We start from the raw sequence: 20,453 nt of genomic DNA, 5'->3' as shown, positions 1-20,453 counted from the left end.
CGCAGCCGTATTCAATACTCTAAAAGGCAGCAGTTGGAATAAAGGACCCCGGAGCCTGACCCACGTTGTCGTTGCCCAGTGTGATCCGTGGCTGCCGGCTTGGGACACTGTTTGCGAAGGCGCACAGCAGGAAGGAAGGGAGAGATCAACACAGACACATGGCCTAGAAAGGATACACAAGGAGGAGTCTTGAACAGGTGTTCCTGATCTACCTTGTAGTTTGCCGGACCCCTCCCTCGGATAAAAAACACAGGCCGCGGAGACACCATCACATGTTTCTCAACGCAAGCAATGACTAGCCAGGTCTTTCCCCGGGAAGGAACAGCCACGGGAAGGGCAGTCTCCAATGAAGGAAATCACCTATGCCAAAACATGGTATCCATCCACAGACAGCTGTTTCGGGGCATTGCCCCTCATCAGTGTGGAGTAGGAAACTGGCTAGTAGGAGCAATGCCTAGCAAAAGACTGAAAAATGAGGATGGGGGGCATTTCTCTAGAATCACTGCATTGAGAAACATGTGATGGTGTCTCCGCAGTGTTGGATGTTGATCTCCATGAGTTCATTCATCCTCATTTTTCACCCTCCCTCGGATGACACAGTACCAATCGGGTCATCTTGTGCACAAAACTTTAGAGGAAAAACTCAGAAACTGCACTCAACTGTGTCCCTGGTGGCTTTTACAACCCGCCTGCTACACACGCTACACTCACCATCACCGTCAATGGCTCACAAACACCATCTCAACTGCCCTGGGAAACAGCTCTGCCCGTGGAGAGCTTCATCATCTTGGCTGCTTTAACACCAGCCCAGAGGACCTGCATTGCAGCGTCGGCTTCCCTAGCCGAGTACCACAGGTGGCGTCATAATCCCCCTTTTCCAAATTAATTATCATACTGTACCATCTTCCCCCCTCATCTGAACTGTCATCTTCTTTATTGGACACCCAGGGCCACGGAACAGGTCCCAATCACCACCGTGACATACTTCCCCCCTTAAAAGAGCCTGAAAGGCCCGGTACTGAGTAATCCCCGGCCCTGCATGGCGTTTCATTTTAACAGCAGATAACAGTGATATAGAAGAGTTAATGGTTTGCTTTATATCCCTTTAATTACCTTTAAGACTTCAATTGCCTTTTGCCTATTATTGCTATGTGTTATTCTTATGTAGACTATTAGTCTCTGTCTTCAAGGAAACTATACTTGTTATCATATCTGTTCTCAACAACATGTTCTGGGTACATTGTAAACAAGGTACGACCCTGTGGTGATGGTGGTGGCCAAATGAGCTCCATAGAGTCACATATTGTTGTAAATGGTATAAAAGTTTCCTTGTATTTCATTACGTCAGATAAAGTGATTTGACCACGGCTTGTGTGTTGAGTCTCTTTGTCTTCAAGCGCTTGCAACAGAAGGGCGAAAAACCTCACAATCCGGACTCACTGGTGATCTGGCATAGCTGACGCTTGGTCAGAACAAAAAGCAGCTATGACAGTTTTTGACGCCCAACGGGGACCATGGAAACCAGCCTATTCGGAATCCGTACGTGGGAGCTTCCTGGGAGGTTGAATATGCGGAATCCAGGCTGCAGCAGGTGAGAACATTTATTCTTACATTGATTCTGCATCTGCAACCTTTCTAAGGATGTCTATATATCTCTGGGTAAGACTGTACAACACAGTTCAAAAGAACCCACATCACCAGTGAGTGGTGAGTATGCCTGTATGAGAATTGAATAATAGAGTAATAAGATAATTGTCATCCGTATTATCTGTTAATCTGTTCTGGTAAAATACTAATATACTAACTGATTGTGTACTGGTGTACTGTGTAGCATAAATCCTGGGATAGACTCTGTGCAGTGGTTATTTTGGATTGGCAGTAAATCATGTGAGGCTGTATTTTGTATAGGGCTGTGGTTTTTGGTTGGTTTGGACCTTCTGACATTGGTTTGGTTTTCATTGATTCTTGTTGTTTAAAAAGTTGGCTTTGGTGTTCTCAGAGTGTCAGTGGACACTGCTGTAGGTTATGGTGTCAAATCCAAAGCGCAAGATAGGCAGGCTGTGTGAATCCTTGTATGTATGTCTATGAGAACCGCTGATTGAGTTGAGAGATGAGTAATTGAGTATAAATAAATTCCTGATTGATGAGGGGTTCCGTTAGAAGTAGTCCTCTGTATGTGACAGAGGACATTATTCAACTCACTTTGAGCTGAATTAGGCGGAGTAGAGTTGAGCGACTTTTGGTTTTTTAGGGTCGCGTTTCGTTTCGTGAAACCCGACTTTTCCAAAAGTCGGGTCGAGCAAGATCGTCCGATTATAGGGAAAAGTCGGGGTCGTCCCGAAACACGAAACCCAATGTAAGTCAATGGGGAATAAAAGTCGGCAGTGAGAGGAGGACAGGAAACACACCTACAGTGCCCATTTGAATGCCAAAAGCATCAATTCTTCTTACTTAAGCTTGTCAACCTTAATTAACTTCATAATATAAGTTACGCACTGAAAAATGGGGGTTATTTGGCTAAAGTTGTGGGGGGGGAGGGCTGGCTGCAGGTTTTCATGTGCCCTGGGCGAAAGAGCGCCCCTTTAACACATACCACAACTCATCATGCTCCGATACGGCAGAGAAATAGCGGTATAGTACAATGAAAAATACCTCACTTTTTACATCTCATGACGAGGCCCATCTATTTCTCCATACAGAATCATTGGTCCCATATAATGTTTGAAACAGTATATGATGAGCTCCACATAATGCTACAGTATATGTTGGTCCCCATGGATGAAGCTCCACTGTCTTATGGGCCCAAATAATGCTCCAAACATAATGGGCCCCATTTCTAATGCTCTAGTGTATAATGGGCCCTGTAAATGCTGCTCCAGTGTCTGATGTCCACCTTTGGAATGTTCCAGTGTATGGTGGGCCCCATCTATCATTCTCCAGAGTATAGTGCTCCCCAAAAATTGCTGTCCCAACATTGAAAACAATCAAATAAGTCTCCTCGCTAGGGAATCCCTGTACTTGTCTGGACAGGTGCTGTAGCTTGCTTAACAGCTCGCCAGCCGTTCTCACGCCCAGTATGGATTGCACGTGATTGCACAAAGGTTAGAAAGGGTACCGTATCCCCGGATAACATGTATGGATAGCGTACACATTCAAAATATATGTCTCAGGAGGCAGGCTCAGACGGTGTTAGGCCCAGTATGGATTGCACAAAGGTTAGAAAGGGTACCGTATCCCCGGATAACATGTTTGGATAGCGTACACATTCAAAATATATGTCTCAGGAGGCAGGCTCAGACGGTGTTAGGCCCAGTATGGATTGCACAAAAGGTTAGAAAGGGTACCGTATCCCCGGATAACATGTATGGATAGCGTACACATTCAAAATATATGTCTCAGGAGGCAGGCTCAGACGGTGTCAGGCACAGTATGGATTTGACGGCCCAGATTACACAGCGGAGGAGCAGGGAGAGGTAAAGATTGCAAATGCTGGGGCCCTGCCCAAGCAAGGGGGGCCCACTCGTGGGCGTCGGTACTGGCACTGGGCCCCTCATAGTACAGCGGTGTGTCTGACGGCGGGTGTGCACCACCACCGTCAGACACTTGATTGCACTATGAGGGACCCTGTGCCAGTGCCCGCGCCCAAGAGTCGGCCTACCCACCTGTCCAGGGCAACGGCACTCGCACGGTGTCGTGCGCTAGGTGGTGACCCCGGCCATGGGGGGGGAGTCAGCACAGTTAGGGAGTTTTAGAAAGTGGCATATGTTGATGTTGGACATTCAGCTGATGCAAAAGGCGAAATAGGTGAAGTACCAGGAAGAGGTGGACCAAAGCAAGCCATTTTTCTGTCACCCTATGTGTCATCAGGGGAAGGTGGGACAAAATCCTTGGAAACCCATGCGTGGTTCATTTTAATGAAGGTTAGATCATCCACATTTTGGGTTGACAGATGGGTCCTTTTTTCTGTCAGGATTGATCCAGCTGCACTGAAGACTCTTTCCGATAGCACACTTGCAGCTGGGCAAGCGAGCTCCTGTAAGGCATATTGGGCCAATTCAGGCCAGGTGTCCAGTTTAGCGGCCCAATAGTCAAAGGGGAATGACCTGTGTGGGAGAACATCGATATGGGAGGAAAAGTAGTTTGTAACCATAGTTGACAACTGCTGTCTCCTGTCACTTTCCATCGATGCAGTATTACCAGTTGTGTGAGCGGTATTTGAAAAATCAGTCCACAACATTGTCATGAAACCCCTGTCTCCAACGCCACTTCTGCTGTGTGCACCACGAACACCTCTGCCAAGCTGCCCCCGGCCCGTACGGCTCGTGTGAGAACCATCACCGCTGCTGTGTGCTGGGAATGCCTCAAGCAACCGATTTACCAGAGTTGCTTGTTTAGTAGCCAATATTAGGTCAAGGTTCTCCTGTGGCATGATGTTTTGTAATTTGCCTTTATAGCGTGGATCCAGGATGCTGGCCAACCAGTAGTCGTCATCGTTCATCATTTTGGCAATGCGGGGGTCCCTTTTTAGGATCCGCAAGGCATAATCTGACATGTGGGCCAATCTTCCCGGTGTCAATGATGCACTGCGAGTGCTGGGTGGAGGAGCACTTTCTGGCAAATCCACATCCCTCCAGTCACGCACAAACCCTGTACCAGACCTTGCCACGCCAACATTTTCACTTGCCCCACGAGATGCATCCTCCTCCCCTAAGTAATCATCCCCATCATCCTCCTCCTCCTCCTCTTCTTCCTCCACCTCGTCCAGGAGAGGTCCCTGAGCAGACAATGGCTGAATGTCATCAAGGATTCCCTCCTCCTCTTCCTCCTCATCAACATTGGCTGCAGACGCCTGCTCCTTAAGGTGCGTCAAAGTTTGCATGAGCAGACGCATAAGTGGGATGCTCATGCTTAGGATGGCGTCGTCTGCGCTTACCAGCCGTGTGCATTCCTCAAAACACTGAAGGACTTTACAAAGGTCTTTCAGCTTCGACCACTGCACGCCTGTCAACTCCATGTCTGCTCTCAAAGTGCCTGGCCGTGTATCCTCCCACAAATGCATTATGGCCTGCCTCTGCTCGCACAGCCGCTCCACCATGTGCAGGGTGGAGTTCCACCTTGTTGCAATGTCGATAATGAGGCGGTGGTTGGGAAGGTGGAGCAATCGCTGCAGCTTCTGCATACGAACGGAGTGTACAGGCGACCGGCGGATGTGCGCGCAGTCTTCGCACCTTCTGGAGCAGGGCTGTTAACTCCGGATAATTTTTGAGGAAGCACTGCACCACCAGGTTCAAGGTGTGAGCCAAGCAAGGTATGTGGCTGAGTTTTGAAAGGGCTATGGCTGCCACAAAATTACGCCCGTTATCACTAACTACCTTGCCTGCCTCAAGATGTACACTGCCCAGCCATGACTCAGTTTGTCGCTTCAAGTACTCGGCCAGCACCTCGGCGGTGTGTCTGTCGCCCAAACACATCATCTGCAACACAGCCTGCTGACGCTTTCCACTAGCTGCTCGATAGGGGGACACATCGTGTGCAACAGTGGCAGCTGCAGATGGAGTGCTCGTACGACTGCGCTCTGTGGACGAGCTTTCGCTTCTGGAGGAGGAGGAGGGTCGAACGCCTACAGCCAACTGTTTCCTATACCGTGGGCTAGGCAGCACTGTCCCACCACCGCTGTCCCCGTGGACCCTGCATCCACCACATTAACCCAGTGCGCAGTGATGGACACGTAACGGCCCTGGCCATGCCGACTGGACCATGCATCAGTTGTGAGGTGCACCTTTCCGCTCACTGACTGCTTGAGTGCATGGACAATGCGGTCTTTCACATGATGGTGGAGGGCTGGGATGGCTTTGCGAGAGAAGTGGCGACTGGGTAGGTCATAGTGTGGTACTGCATAGGCCATGAGTTCGCGGAAAGCTGTGCTTTCCACCAACCGAAAGGGCATCATCTCAAACGAGATTAGTTTGGCAATGTGGGCGTTCAAACCCAGTGTACGCGGATGAGAGACTGAGTACTTTCTTGACCTACTCATAGTGTCTGGGAGGGTGAGCTGGACTTGAGAGCTGCATATGGTGGAAGTAGCGGTGGACAGGGCGGACTGAGAGAGGGTTGATGATGGTGATGGAGTTGGTGTTCTTTCTGATGGCCTAGAATCAGTCTTTCGTTGATATAACAGTGGGATTCCCTGACTGCTGTGGCCTTGCAACGACACCTCAACATTTGCTGCTGTGCTAACCGGTGGGCTTACAGTGGGGGAAACAATGTAGCGTTGCTGACTACCTTCGTTGTGATCAGTTGCACATGTGGCACTTGAGGTTTGGTGTTGTGTCCACGCTTGCAAGTGCATGCTGGTTAAATGTCTAAGCATGAAACTGGTATTCAAATTTTTCAGATTTTTCCCTCGGCTAAAGGTCTTTGCGCACTTCTTACAGATAACCTTGGCCTGATCATGAGGATTTTGTTCAAAAAAGTGCCACACTGCACTCTTCCTACTTTGGCAGACATTTTGCGGCCTAGCACGCTGTGATCTTTTGACCCTCTGGACAAGCTGTCCAGCAACTCTTTTGATGTTTGGAACCTGTCTTTGGAGTGCTCCGGGCCTGCCAGATAACAGCTGTTGCGATGTCGATGTCTGCTGTGGATGCTCCTCATCTGAGCTATTGGAAGCAGCACCCTCTTCCCCCAATGGATGCCAATCTGGGTCAACAACTGGGTCATCCATCACCTGCTCTTCTATGTCATGTGCACCTTTCTCTGTGTCACCGTGTATGGTGGTATAGTGTGCGGGAAGGGGCACCTGAGTCTCATCAGGGTCAAAATCTGGCTCTGTACACTGCGATGACAATGTAGTGCTCTGAGTGAATGTACCAGCAGAATCATCCATCAGCGGCTGTGCATCAGTGCACTCCATGTCAGATTCATCTTGGCCTGGGTAATTCACCATTTGACTTGATAATCCAGGCATGGTATGTGAAAACAGCTCCATGGAGTAATCAGTAGTATGGCCTGCGTCATCCTTCAATCTTGGTTGGGGTGAAGGACACAAGGAAAGGTGTGGTTCATGAACATGAGCCTCCAATGACGACTCAGTGCTTTTACTTTTTACAACTGAAGAAGAGGAGGCGATAGAGCTGGAGGCTGAGTCAGCAATGTAAGACAAAACTTTTTCCTGATGCTCTGCCTTTAAAAGCGGTTTGCCAACTCCTAGAAAACTAAGCGTTCGAGGCCTTATGTATGACGATGACGCAGGGTCAGCACCTCCTGCATTCGGTCCTATTTTGCTCTTGCCACTACCATCAGATCCACCACCAACACCATCATTACCAGCTGCCAACCCCCGCCCAATTCCACGGCCTCTTCCACCAGCCTTCCTCATTTTTGGTAGAAATGTAGACAAAATCCAACAAACTATATAGTAATGTAAAACAAGGTACAAGGTGTCTATAGGACAGGGGAGATTTAGAATTTCTGCACACACTTGTGGACAGTGGACACTTTTGGATTGTGTGAGGCCCACTGATATCTGAGCGCTATGTGACACGCTCGATGGCACAGCTGCCTGTGACCAAAGTGACGAGAGGATAATGGAGATTTTGAATCTCTGCGCACACTTTTGGACACTGGACACTTGTGGATTGTGTGAGGCCCACTGATATCTGAGCGCTATGTGACACGCTCGATGGCACAGCTGCCTGTGACCAAAGTGACGAGAGGATAATGGAGATTTTGAATCTCTGCGCACACTTTTGGACACTGGACACTTGTGGATTGTGTGAGGCCCACTGATATCTGAGCGCTATGTGACACGCTCGATGGCACAGCTGTGACAAAAGTGACTAGAGGATAAGGGAGATTGGATTGCTTTTAAAAAAGCAGTTTGCGGAGCAGTGGGTAAACAGCAATGCCAGCGTGTCAGGAAGCCTTAAAAGGCAGCCCAACAACCAACACCACTGATACACCACTATATAGCCTCCCCTTGCACTGCACACACAGTGACATGTGTCTTCTACAGGCCAAATCGCTAGCAGCAGAAGCAGTTTTTTTGTCTTCTTCCCTGCCTAACGCTCTCCCTACAGAATCAGCAGCAACCTCTCCCTATACTAAGATCGGCAGAAGTAAGATGGCGGTCGGCGTGCTCGCCCTTTTATACCCCCTGTGACGCCCACCAAAGCAAGCCAATCACTTGCATGCCCTTCTGAAAGATGGTGGTGACCCGTGCCTAGGTCATCACGTTGCCCACAGTGTCCGTGGATCCTGATTGGCTGAAAAAGAGCGCAAAACAAACTTTTGAAACGCGACTTTGGCGCGTAAGTCGCCGACCTCGTGGCCGACCTCATCCTAGGGTCGGGTTTCGTTTCATGAAACCCGACTTTGCCAAAAGTCGGCGACTTTTGAATTTTTTCGACCCGTTTCGCTCAACTCTAAGGCGGAGTGATTGAGATAAGGGATTTTTGTTATCTTCTCTTTGTAAAATCAAATGACCGTTGAAAAGTGAAAGAAAAAAAAAAAAAAAAAAAAAAAATCACTGAATGAGCACGTATGAATGAATCACCACACATCATTTTTGTGTCAAGAGATTTGTTTCCTTTCTAGTTGTGAGGGAATCCCGGACAGATGCGTTATAGATATTTCAAATCTACATCTGAGACTGAATGAATTGAGTAATGATATAGCTCGTGTTATATGTGGCATTACATTGTAAAGTTTCCTGAATGCATTTGGCCAGAAAAATGGCAAGACTCAGTTAATCTCATTATACAGTTATCTGCTCTTACAGTGAAATCCCATGATTTTGAGTTTTCTTTGTAGAAATTGATTTTGATTACGTATAAAGAACTATGGAATTCTGTGAAGGACACTACATTCTGATGGGAGGGGGAAGGATGGCGCTGCACGGTTTCTTTTCTCCCCTTCTCTCGCTCCCCTCATCTTATCTCTGCTGAGTGTCTAATAAGAGGATTCACAGAGCTGCACTCAGATTCTCTGTGGTTCTGAAATGCTCGCAATAAGATTTGTGCATTTTAAAGCCACAGTACTTAATTGAAGTGGAATTAAATTTTGTAAGTTGAAGTTGAAAGTAAAATATGGTGCCTAATTTAGAAGGAAATTGTAAGTGATTGTTTGGTCATTAATGTGTTTTGAACCTGCTTCTAGTTGTGTGATTGATTTGTATGGCAAATTGTGGATCAACAAAGGAGGTAGCCGACTGTATTCCTGATAAAGTAGGTCAGAGGCCTATCACACCTGGGCCTTCTTACTTTAGTCAGCAGGTTTTTGTTATGGGTGAGAGGCGAGGGCAAGGAGCCCTCTGGATATACCTTGGCAGGCTCACTCTGACTTGTTATGTGTGGGCTGTAAGACAGAGGTCCAGACACACAGAAGGGCATTTCAGAAGCAAGATGAGCTGTCTAAGTTGAAGTAGCCTTCCCACAACAATCCATGGAGCTGGGCTGGAAGGAAAAAGGCCTATTCCTATTCTAGCCAGCTGATCTAACGGGTGAGAGGCAGAGAGCCTTCTCGTTACATCCTGTAGGTCTACCGGGTGAGAGGCAAGGAGCCTTCCCGCTACACCTTGGCAGGCTCACTCTGACTTGCTGCGTGTGGCCACCCGTAGATAAGGTTAGGCACACTAGAGGGGCATTTCAGAATAAAGGTGAGCTGTCGGTAGAAAAAGGTTGAAGCCATGGCAACTTTTTCTGTGTACAGTTGGTGCCCCCAATGGGATCCAAGACAGCTATGCAAATTGTAAAAGAGAGAGAAGAGAGGAAGCAGCGAAACAAGTGGGACAAATATTGAAAAAGGCAAAAATACCAGAGTGTGAATGTTTGGATGTACAAAAAGGCACAGACAAGGGAAGAAAATAGCAAGTGAATGAATGAAGCTTGAGAATGTGCAGCAGTATGGAAGGTGTATTATGAATGCTTTGATTAACAAAGTTTAACCAGAGACCCAGACAAAACAGATGGACTTGTAAACACTGTGGTCAGACTCAGACAAACCCAGACTGAATAGCTACTTGTGTGACCTGTGCCACTGACCTAAGTAAATTGCACTAAGTTCTATCCAGACAAGATCATATGTAGTGACATAATAGTGTGGATAGTGGGTAGTGGGGACATTGACCTTTGAGGAGTAAGCTGACAGTAGACATCAGACGACCAACCACATCAGGACCTAGAAGGGCGACTAGAATAAAAAAGATGCAGGTGTATTATCCCTGGAGCCCCTCTGACCAGCTAGCTTTGTTGAAGCAATTGCCTGACCCTGAGGACCAACCATTCCCGTTTTACAGACACATAAAGAAAATACAGCAGACATATAAGTGTACCTGGGCAGACCTAGAGAGGTTGGTGAGTTTAAAGGCAGGTGACGCACTAAGACATATAATTAAGACACACTCAGATGTGACAAAGAATCAGGCTTGGGGCATGGATGATAAATCTGCACGATCTGGGGAGACGTACTGTGAGTCACTAAAGGTACTGTCACACTTAGCGATGCACCACCGATCCCGACCAGCGATATGACGCTGTCAGGATCGCTGGTGCATCGCTAAGTGGTCGCTAGTGAGCTGCCACACAGGCAGATATCACCAGCGACATCGCTGGGGACGGGGGTCGCTACTTACCTGTCACACTAGGCGATCCTGACGTCCTCCCGCCCGGCTCAACGCTCGTCGCTCGTCTCTCCACAGGAAGCGCCGCAGGAAGCTGACGACGAGAAACAGTCCAGGACGTTCTCGCGCGATCAGCGATAACCAGCGGGGGAGCGGGTCGTAGGTAAGTATCACACACAGCGATATCGCTAGCAATATCGCTATAACGTCACAAGTTATAGCGATATTGCTAGCGATATCGCTAAGTGTGACAGTACCTTAAGACAATGGGCTACAGTGGAACAGAGCAGTCAGTACTCATGACTAATGTGACACAGCAAAAAGGAGAGAGAGTGTAGAGATGTACTTTGGACGGTTACAGCTGAAATGGGCAGACATGGGGTACCTTTGCATAAACCCACTTGATGTTACAATACTGGTGAATGCATTCATTGACCGTATGAACAAAGACTTACGAGACGCAGTACAGACAGCCAGACCTGAATGGAGATATGTAGATCCGAAAGACTTCCTTAAGGTAGCAAAAAAAGTTGAGCAAACAAGGACAATAAGACGACCTGTCATGTATGCTGGAGCACAAGGAAAACAGTGGAGACGTAATAAGGGACCTAGAAACAGTGAGGTGCGGGAATTGTGGTACTTACAAAACTTATTGTTAGTGACAATTCCCCAAGGACTCAAGGGTTTGCTGACACTTACAGAATGGTTCATGACTTAAGGGCCATTAATGATGATACAGTGAGTGTGACCTCAATCGTCCCTAACACACACACACACACACACACACAATACTGTCACAGATCCCAGTAATGTAAAAATGTTTCACAGTCATTGATTTAGCAGGTGCATTTTTCTCTGTACCCCTGCACCCTGACTGTCAGTATCTTTTTCCATTACTCATAAACGTAAACAATATTGTTGGACTGTCCTCCCACAAAGGGGAAAGAAATCCCCTGCCATCTATTAAGCAGCGATGGCAGGGATCCTTGAGTAGTGGCAATCACCTCATCCGCTGATTGTACTATTACAGTACGTGGATGGCCTTTTGCTGTTCTGCCTGGACCAGAGGTCCTGCAGGGAAGCTACAGTTTCCTTGCTATGTTTTTATTTAACAGGAAAGGGTTGCAGGGTCTCACGTGACAAATTACAGTATTACAAACAAAAGGTGACATTTGTTGGGACATTGTATTGCCGAAGGTACCAGACACCTGACAGGAAACAGGCAATTCAAAATCTCCCTCTACCCAGGTCACATCAGCATCTACGCACTGTCTTAGGTTTAGTGACCTACAGTAGGCCTTGGATAAGGTCTGCTTCACAAATGTTGCAACCACTTTATGACTGCTTGTCATCAGACCCTAGACCTCACACAAAATACAATTGATTCCTTCCATTCTCTCAAACTGCTCATTGTATCAGCCCTGGCCTTAGGCATTCCAAATTATGACCAGCCATTTTTCTTCTTTTGCACAGAGCAGGGAGAACATGCTGCCGCAGTACTGACACAACAACATGGAGGGAAACAGAGACCAATAGCTTACTACTCAGCACAATTAGACCCAGTGATCAGAGGGTCATCTACGTGTGTCCGTGCGGTAGGAGCAGCTGCATTACTACTAGGAAAGGCGCGTGAGATCACACTGACGTTTCCCTTGACAATTTATTCCCCACATGACATCCACGCCATACTCGTACAAGTTCAACCAAAACATCTGTCTATGGCCAGACAGCTCCAACTTGAGTATGCTCTACTAATTCCTGAGTATGTCACCCTCAATAGATGTAACGTTCTGAATCCAGCCACCCTCCTGCCTGTGGATTCAGAAAAGGTGGAATTGGTTACTGTATTAGCAAGTGAGAAAGAATACTTTGACATGACGCATGAACATGACTGCATAGAACTGATGAGTCAGGAGGCAGTGGGCTTTGCACAGGAAGAAAAAAAAAAAAAAAACACCCTGTTCCTAATGCAGATTTTGAGTTTTTTGTAGATGGCTCCAGATACCACCAGGATGGGCGATTCTATACTGGATATGCAGTAGTATCCTCACATGAGGTAATCCAAGCTGAACTACTCCCTCCTTAAATGTCGGCGCAGGAGGCAGAGTTGAAGGCACTCACTGAGGCGTGTAGAGCCGCTGCAGGTAAAGTCGCTAATATTTACACTGATTCGAATTATGCATGGGGAATAGCCCTATCTGGAGAAGCAGACCGTTCCTTACATCAGCCGGTAAGCCCATAAAAAAAATGCAGAGCTGGTGAAACAATTGATGGAGGCATTGATGTTACCAGTCCAGGTTGGCATTGTCAAGGTACTCTAAAAGCACACACAAAAGGTGACTCCGTGGAGGTAGAGGGCAACAGAAGGGCGGATGAGGCTGCTAAAGTAGCAGCAAGGCGGCCTAGAGAGAGCAGTGGACGGTGGCGGGGAGTCAGCGTATTCCAGCCACATTGGGTCTAGATGTCCTGAAATCCCTCCGGCAAAAGGCTGCCCAAACAGAGAAGGTACACCGGTGGAGACTGGGAGCTGAGCTGAACTCAAATGGAGTATGGGAGAATAAGAATAAATTGTGCCCACCAAAGTCCCTGTTCCCAATCATGGCGCAAGCAGCACATGGCCCTACTCACACCTCAAAAAGTCACATGTGTGCCATGGTAGATGCCTTCTGGATCGCTCCTGGTTTCAGTTACGCAGCGGCGAAACTTGTACAATCAAGCCTCATCTGTGTACAGCACAACCCAGGTAAAACAGTAAAAGTCCCTAAGAAAGCGATATCTAGGCCTCTCTACCCGTTTCAGAGACCGCAGATTGACAACATACAGCTACCAAGGTAGGAGTGTATGCAAATGTCCTAGTATGTGTAGATCTCTTCTCTGGTTGGCCGGAAGCCTATCCGGTAAAATATGCAAATGCTAAAACGACTGCAGACAAACTGATGAAAGAACTGATCTGCAGGTATGGTGTCCCAGAAACCATAGAGAGCGATAGGGGTACACACATCACAGGAGAAATAATGAGGGAAGTCATGCAGGCCCTGGGTGTACAGCAAGCATATCATACACCATATAGAACACGAAGTAGTGGGAAAGTGGAAAGACTAAATGTGACACTTAAACTGAAAATTCAAAAGGCCATGGCAGACACAGGAAAGAGCTGGGTAGAGTGCTTACCTCTTGCACTCTTTCCAGACACACTCCAAATAGAAAGACAGGCTTGTCTCCCTTTGAAGTCCTGTTTGGTAATGCACCAAAGACTGGTCTGTACTTCCCACAGGTGCTACAAATGCAACACGGTTCTATGACAGTCCATGTCTAGGCCTTACAGGAAAGACTTAATGTGGTGCATAAACATGTGTTCTCATACATTCCAGATCCTAATGCCAGTGCAGATGTGCATCAGCTGAATCCAGGTGATTGGGTGGTTATACGCAGACACGTGAGGAGCCTGGACACACGATTTGACGGCCCCTTCCAAGTCCAGCTGACCACATCCACCTCAGTAAAACTTGAGGGAAAGCCCACCTGGATCCACGCCAGTCACTGCAAGAGGGTCCTGTCAACAGCAGAATGACTGTTTTCCTCATCACCTTGCTGGCATTGACAGGGTTACTGCACTCTACAGAGACACAGGACAAACTCTTAAATGCTGACTGGGACAACAAACTTATTCGGCATCATGCTCTTCTTATAAAGGACACGGAAGGACAGAAAACGAAAGACTGTTGGATCATACACACAGCCCAGTATCTGCGAGGACTATGCCGTACTTAGCCTTACCTCTGGAGCCATGGGAGGTATTAACCCCACACTGCATACACCATGAGACTTGGACTCAATCTAGGTTTTGGGGAAAAGATGTGCCCCGTGATATATCTGCCTCATTGGCCATAATCGGATGGGCCGCTAATCCCTGGTTTCTGTTTTATATAACGCGGCCTAAAGGTACAAATGTGGTGGCGGGAATATGATTCAGATGTCGGAAATATGGTCGCCAGGAGGAGGACCGAAATCCCTCACTCAGACCCTATTCCCAATAATGGACTGTGGTTCAGTCTTCAACACACTGGAGCAAATACCTGTGGTGAGGACAATAATTGCTTCCGCATATACACTCATGATCAAACACAGGTTAATGAGACGGTGTACCAGGTTGGTGTTGAAGGCTGTAAAGCATCTACGGGTAAAATAATAAGGAAAGAAAGGGGTAAATGTACATGTGGTATGAGTGGAAAACAAATTAATAATACTTGGTGTGCCCATAAGCCTATGTCAGGACTTTTGAGTTTATACCAATGTATACAGACCCCTGGTCACGTTTGTGTTCTCCCAGAAGGATTATTCTTGGTTTGCGGACATCGTGCCTACAGGTGGGTGAGCCCGGACATAAGAGGGGTCTGCACTCTTGCCAAACTAACACCAGCCACTTTCATAGTTCCTCATAGTAAAATAGACACGGCAGCAGTTCCAATTCATACTTTGTATAGAAGGGCTGCAAACAAGCCCTGGCCAAATGGCAGCCACATCTAGTAGAAATGGGGATAACAAATAAAATATTCAGTATTATGCTAATATACCCCTTCATAACACAACTGTGGGATAAATTAGTGGAAGCTACCGACTACCTGGATGGTCAGATTTTCCAGATTCTTGAAGTTCTTAATGAAACTAATACAATACAGAGACAATTAATCATAGTTACTAACCAACATACTATAGTGTTCATAGAATCGTAGAGTTGGAAGGGACCTCCTGGGCCATCTGGTCCAACCCCCTGCTCAAAGCAGGATTCGCTAAATCATCCCAGTCAGATGTCTGTCCAGCCTCTGTTTGAAGACTTCCATTGAAGGAGAACTCACCACTTCTCGTGGCAGCCTGTTCCACTCATTGATCACTCTGTCAAAAAGTTTTTTTCTAATATCTAATCTGTGTCTCCTCCCATTCAGTTTCATCCCATTGCTTCTAGTCTTTCCTCGTGCAAATGAGAATAAAGTTGATCCTTCTAAAATGTGACAGCCCTTTAGATATTTGTAGACAGCTATTAAGTCTCCTCTCAGTCTTCTCTTTTGCAAACTAAACATTCCCAAATCTTGCAACCTTTCCTCATAAGACAGGGTTTGCAGACCGGTCACCATTCTGGTCGCTCTTTTCTGAACTTGCTCCAGTTTGTTGATGTCTTTTTTAAAATGTGGTGCCCAAAACTGGACACAATATTCCAGATGAGGTCTGACCAAAGAGGAGTAGAGGGAAATAATGACTTCACGTGATCTAGACTGTATGCTTCTGTTAATACATCCTAGAATTGCATTTGCCTTTTTTGCTGCTGCATCACACTGTTGACTCATATTCAGTCTGTGATCTATTAGTATACCCAAGTCTTTTTCACATGTGCTGTCACTTAGCCCTATTCCTCCCATTCTATATCTGCTTTTTTCATTTTTATTGCCCAGATGTAGTACTTTGCATTTCTCCCTGTTAAAAACCATTCTGTTAGTTGCTGCCCACTTCTCCAGTTTATTTAAATCTTTTTGAATCCTCTCTCTCTCTTCTCTAGTATTAGCTATCCCTCCTAGCTTTGTGTCATCAGCAAATTTAATCAGTTTACCCTCAATTCCTTCATCTAAATCGTTGATAAAGATGTTGAACAATACAGGGCCCAGGACAGAGCCCTGTGGTACCCCACTTGAGACATTCTTCCAACTGGATGTGCAGCCATTTACAACCACTCTTTGGGTCCGATCACTAAGCCAGTTATGAATCCACCTAACAGTTGCCTTGTCCATTCCATACTTAGTCATTTTTTCAATAAGGATTGTATGAGAGACTTTGTCAAATGCTTTGCTGAAGTCAAGATATACTATATCTACAGCATTTCCTTGATCCACCCAATCAGTGATACCATCATAGAAGGAAATTAAGTTAGTCTGACATGACTTATTGGTTACAAACCCATGCTGACTCTGTTTAATCACTTCATTCTTATCCAGGTATTGACATACATGTTGTTTAATAATTTGTTCAAAGATCTTTCCTGGTATAGAAGTCAGACTCACCGGCCTATAGTTGCCTGGGTCCACCTTCTTCCCCTTTTTGAAGATAGGAACAACATTTGCTCTTCTCCAGTCTTCTGGCACTTCTCCTGTTCTCCAAGAATTTTCAAAGATTATGGAGAGGGGTTCAAAAATTTCTTCTGTTATCTCCTTCAGTACTCTTGGGTGTAATTCATCTGGACCTGGAGACTTGAATTCATTTAGGTTAGCTAAGTGTTTCCTCACTATCTTTCTGTTTATAGATATCCTGGATTCTTCTATTCCCTTAATAGGACAGTGAATAACAGTTGATGTTACATTTCCTTTCTGAGAGAAAACAGATGCAAAATAGGAATTTAAAAGTTCAGCCTTCTCAACATCCTGTCTTACCATTTCATCATTTTCATCCTGTAAAAATCCTATAGCATCTTTGACTTTTCTTTTACTTTTGACATATCCCCAAAATCCTTTAATATTGCTTTTGACATCTCTTGCAAGCCTCAATTCATTTTCAGCTTTAGATAATCTGATTTGTGCCCTGCAGGTTCTGCAGACAGCATTATATTCTTCTTTCGATATGCCTCCCTCTTTCCATTTTATAAACATTTTTTTCTTCCTTTTTAGCATGTGCTTAAGTTCTGTGTTCATCCATCCTGGTTTCCTTAAATGCTTCCTATTCTTCCCTCTTTTCGGAATTGTTAACAACTGTGCTTTGAGAATTTCATTTTTCAAGATTTCCCATCCTTCCTGGACATTTTTGTCTTTAAGGATATCCAGCCATTGGATCCCTCCAATTCTCTTTCTGAATCCCTTAAAATCTGCCTTTCTGAAATCTAACCTTGACGTCTGATAGATTACCTGACAGCAAAAGAAGGAGGAATGTGTCAAATAATTGGTCCTACCTATTGTAATTATATCGACCCTCCTGGCAATCTCCAGATCAGGGCCAGTATAGACAAAATAGGTGAACTTAGAGACCAATGGTTAAAGCAACACAGTGCAAACAGATTCCTGGTGGGGCAACACATTCTCTTTTCTAAATCCAGCAAATTGGTTTAATGGCTTTGCAGGATGGATTTTTGACATTGTACAGACTTGTATGCAAATTTTGTTGTTTTGCTTATTGTTTTATGTAGCCATAAAAGCGCTAATATATGTATTACTTAAGCTACTGAATAATGTATGTGTGAAAAAAAAAAAAAGAATCTAAGGCTGAACCTTCTGTAGTGTATCATAGACCCCAGGTGGCCATTGCTGATGGGGAAAGTGAGTGTCCACACTGAGGGTGGATGGGCAAAGCAGGTAGGAAGCCCCCTTATGGGTACCAGACCCATGAGACAGTAGCTCCTTTGTGGACAACAGCTGACCCTGTGGCAAAGGTTATACCAGTTACAAAAGGAGGAAATTGATATAGAAGAGTTAATGGTTTGCTTTATATCCCTTTAATTACCTTTAAGACTTCAATTGCCTTTTGCCTATTATTGCTATGTGTTATTCTTATGTAGACTATTAGTCTCTGTCTTCAAGGAAACTATACTTGTTATCATATTTGTTCTCAACAACATGTTCTGGGTACATTGTAAACAAGGTATGACCCTGAGGTGATAGTGGGGGCCAAATGAGCTCCATAGAGTCACATATTGTTGTAAATGGTATAAAAGTTTCCTTGTATTTCATTACGTCAGATAAAGTGATTTGATCACGGCTTGTGCGTTGAGTCTCTTTGTCTCCAAGCGCTTGCAACAGAAGGGCGAAAAACCTCACAATCCGGACTCAATGGTGATCTGGCATAGCGGACGCTTGGTCAGAACTAAAAGCAGCTACAACAACAGGGATATATTGTATAGTTTCAACATTATAAATCTACGTATATATTTGAGGAGGCAGACACAGACGCTGTCATGGCCAGTATGGATTCGACAACAATCTAAAAAAATCAAGAAAGGGTACAGTATCACTTGATCCAAAGTATATGTAGTATAGTTTCAACATTCAAAATCTACGCATTTATTTCAGGAGGCAGACACAGACGCTCTGAGGCCCAGTATGGATTACACAACAATATAAAAAGCAGTAAAAGGGGAATGGATCCCAAGCGTACTGCTGTATACAGTGTAGTGGTCATTTGGCGATCTACATATATATTTCAAGAGTAACACACAGCCTCTCACAGGCTCAGTATCGATTACACAAGAATATAAAAACTTGAAAAAGGGTAATGTTTTACAATCGTTCAGCTGCATACAGTGTCATTTTAAATCTCCTTATATTTTACCAGAGTAAGACACAAACTCTCACAGGCTCAGTATGGATTACACCCGAATATAAAAATGAGAAAAAGGCAAATGTATTAGAAACGTACACCAGTATACAGTGTTGTAGTACTTTGAAATCTTTGTTTATATTTCAGTGTCAGTCTGCCAGTCCAGACTCTCCGCTAGAGGAATGTAGGTGGATAAAAGTACAGACGTAAAGTCGAGTTATTTTAGATGTTTTTGAATTAGTAATCACGGGAAAACCTCCCGGAAGAATTCGCAGAGGCGATGCTGACCCTCAATAACTTTAACTGTGGATACAGCCAAAACGCAAATTAGTGAAGAAAGGGTTGCTGTATCACAGTAGCGTCGATCCCAACACAGTAACTCGTCTCCATCAAATTGTGATCACAGGGAGAGCTGTAGACATGCTCCTCACTGCCTATCATGATCTGTCTGGTCACTTTGGAGTGCAAAACACACAAGCCACAGGCCGTAGGGGATTCTATTGGATTGCCATGAGAGGAGACATAGAAAAATGGTGGTAGGTATGTCACACGTCTGACAATGAAAATTGTGAAAGGTGATCATAAAGCACCACTGCATCCGATTGGGAGTTGACATCCATTACAAATGGTAGCCATTGGTAATCTGAAGGTAGAGGCCAGCCGGACAGGCCATAGCTACATCTCAGCCATCATCAATCAGTACACCAAATTTGTAGTGGCCGTCCCTGTGAAGGATTTAACTGGCCAGACTACACAGAGGTGGAGCATGGAGAGGTAAGTATTGCAAGTGCTGTGTCCCTGAGCAAGCAGGGTGGACCCACTCGTGGGTGCCGGTACTGGCACAGGGCCCCTCATAGTGCGCCAGTGTGTCTGACGGTGAGTGGGCCCCCCACCATCAGAGACAATTTATTGTACTATGAGAGGCCCTGTGCCAGTCCCGTCGCCCAACGGTGGGGCCACACACCTGTTCAGGGCAACAGCACTTGCCCGGGTGCGGCAGGTGTTGACTCTGGGCCTGGGGGGGTGGGGGCAGCCAATTTTGGGTGGTTTAAAAAATGGCATATGTTGATGTGTGGGCTGGACTTTCAGCTGCTGCAAATGGAGGAATTGGAAAAGTCAGAGGAAGAGAAGGACAAAAAGCGAGCCTTTTTTCTGGCAACCTATGTGTTATCAGGGGAGGGTGGGACAAAATCTTTTGAAACTCATGCATGGTTCATTTTAATGAAGGTTAGATCATCAACATTTTGGGTCGACAGACGGGTCCTTTTTTCTGTCAGGATTGATCCAGCAGCACTGAAGACTCTTTCAGATAGCACTATACCAGCAGGGCAAGCGAGCTCCTGTAAGGCATTTTGTGCCAATTCAGGCCATGTGTCCAGTTTAGAGGCCCAATAAATGGGAGAAGTAGTTTGTAACCATAGTTGACAACTGCTGTCTCCCGTCACTTGCAATCGATTCTGTATTAGCTGTCGTGTGAGCGGGACTTGAGAAATCAGACCACAACATGGTCAGGAAACCCCTGTCTCCAATGCCAGTTCGGCTGTGT

This window comes from Dendrobates tinctorius, unplaced genomic scaffold, assembly GCF_039654945.1.
Source record: "Dendrobates tinctorius isolate UK_male_01 unplaced genomic scaffold, ASM3965494v1 ptg000028l, whole genome shotgun sequence".
Taxonomy (NCBI): domain Eukaryota; kingdom Metazoa; phylum Chordata; class Amphibia; order Anura; family Dendrobatidae; genus Dendrobates; species Dendrobates tinctorius.
The sequence above is the reverse complement of the archived record's forward strand: the minus strand, read 5'-3'. Positions refer to the sequence as shown.